Source organism: Dipteris shenzhenensis, chromosome 24 (assembly GCF_047967505.1).
Source record: "Dipteris shenzhenensis isolate YYH24624 ecotype China chromosome 24, Dip_SZ_1.0, whole genome shotgun sequence".
Lineage (NCBI taxonomy): Eukaryota > Viridiplantae > Streptophyta > Polypodiopsida > Gleicheniales > Dipteridaceae > Dipteris > Dipteris shenzhenensis.
In genome coordinates this window covers 262,455-264,410 of record NC_141619.1, presented here as the reverse complement: position 1 = coordinate 264,410, position 1,956 = coordinate 262,455, and positions in this window count along the sequence as shown.

Here is a 1,956-nt window from a genome sequence, read left to right as displayed (position 1 = left end):
TTAAAAGTGTCCAAAAAGATGATTGGAGAGATTCTTCAATACATTTGAATTCACAATCATGCAAATGTCAACAAATTGGATGGTTCTCTTTCTTATAGCAACAAAATACGAGGTCACTATCAAATTTAATGCAGAAGTAATCCACCCAGTTGGTCACCTGTGGTGATGCCAATCTTGCTGGATGTTACAATGGATTGGCGGTGGTCCTATGCTTGACATGGGTCAGCCATTGGAGCACGGAGCCAATTTCTCCATCTCTAGCTTGGTGATTTTGAGGAACTAGATGTGGCCCTTGCTCTTTTTTCGATCATACTTACAGATCTGGCTAAGGGCCTCGTGCATCTTTTTCTTCTCGAAGTACTTGTCTCCAATGACGGGGAGGTTGAAGGCAACACGCACCATGTCCACATTAAGGTGGTAGAAGTGGGGGGGTTCCTGTTGCATCGCAAAGGATGTTGAGGTTGGTATTCGAGTTCTAGGCTTGGAGGAATACCCCGAATAGCACCATGTCGAGGTGACAAGGAAGGCAGTCTGCCATGGATCCAAGAGCTATCAATGCGAGGGAGGCTTGCACCTATGGCTCCTTGAGGGCTTGATACGCAGCCGCATTGTGGTAGTGAAGGGTGTAATCGTGCCCCTCATAGGCATATCGAGATTGGATCACACATCCATTGAGCTATTGTAGCCATGCTTCTCTCAGCGAACGAGTGCATCTCGGACAGCATAATTTTGTACTCCCCTTGTGTTGGAGCTGGAGTACTCTTTTTGCATGTCTTGGAGGGAGTGGTTATAGCTACTATTGATGGATCTTGAGTGGCCTGCTATGTCGAGATTTCCTCTTCTATTTTGCACATCTTCTGTTGGAATGTCAGGGCATTTGGATCGTCCAAAAGGGTGTACTCTAGGATTTGGAGGGGCCGGTGGGCTGTGGATTTGGGGGTTGGAGGCCGAGATCTATCTCAAATTTGAAGAATTCATTCTCGGGATCCATGGGACAAAAGGAGGGTAGTTGCATGAGAAGAGAATTGATGGAGGAGGAAAAGGCTGAGGACATTCAATGGGGGCTAGAATGCATGCTGGAAGAGGGCAAAGGGCTATGGAAGATTTGGTAGAAATTTGACAAAGTTTTGTTTTTGCTAAGGCGATGACATGGGGGGATAGGGTGGTCTTTTATAGTTTTATATCCCTACGGCCAAGGGGATAGCGTAAGGTAACAGGTCATTGGGGATAGGAGCTATGGTGATGGTCAGTGGGATAGAAGCTATGGCGATGATCATGGGGATAGCAGAAAGGTGACGGCTGTGGGGATAGTAGAAAGGTGACGACCACCCTTCTTCTTGAGTTCTCTTGGCATGTTGGTATAAGATCTTGCAATCCTCGATCGTTTAGGCCTTGTAATGGGAAGGTACCTATTGTAGGTCCTTCCTTTCCTAATCCTCCTCCTCCACTTCCGTTGGGGTGGTGTCCCTCTTGGCCCTCGTGGAGGCCTTCGGGCTTTTAGAACTTGAGGGCTATGGACCTAAAGGGGGCTCCTTCATGACACTTATGGAGCCAACTGGAGTTCATGCTCACGTCATCCAAGAAGACTTCCACGAAGTCCCTTAGGTACTCCTTGAAGACGATGATCATCAACCATTGAAATGTGGCGGGCACATTGGTAAGCCAAATATCATTATTTTGGCCGCATACACACCACCCTCAGTGGTGGCAAAGGCAATTTTATGTTGATCCTGCAAGGTGCTAGATACCTGATTGGATCCCAAGAATCCATCTAGGAAGCTGTAAGCTTCATTTCCAGTTACTCTTTCTAGAACATGTTCTGTGAAAGGCAAGGGATAGTGGTCATGCCTGGTGGCGGCATTGACTTTCTTCAAATCCACACATACTCGAATCTTTCCATTCTTCTTTAGGAATATCATGATGGGTGACACCCAGTCTGATGCTCTATCCCATAGA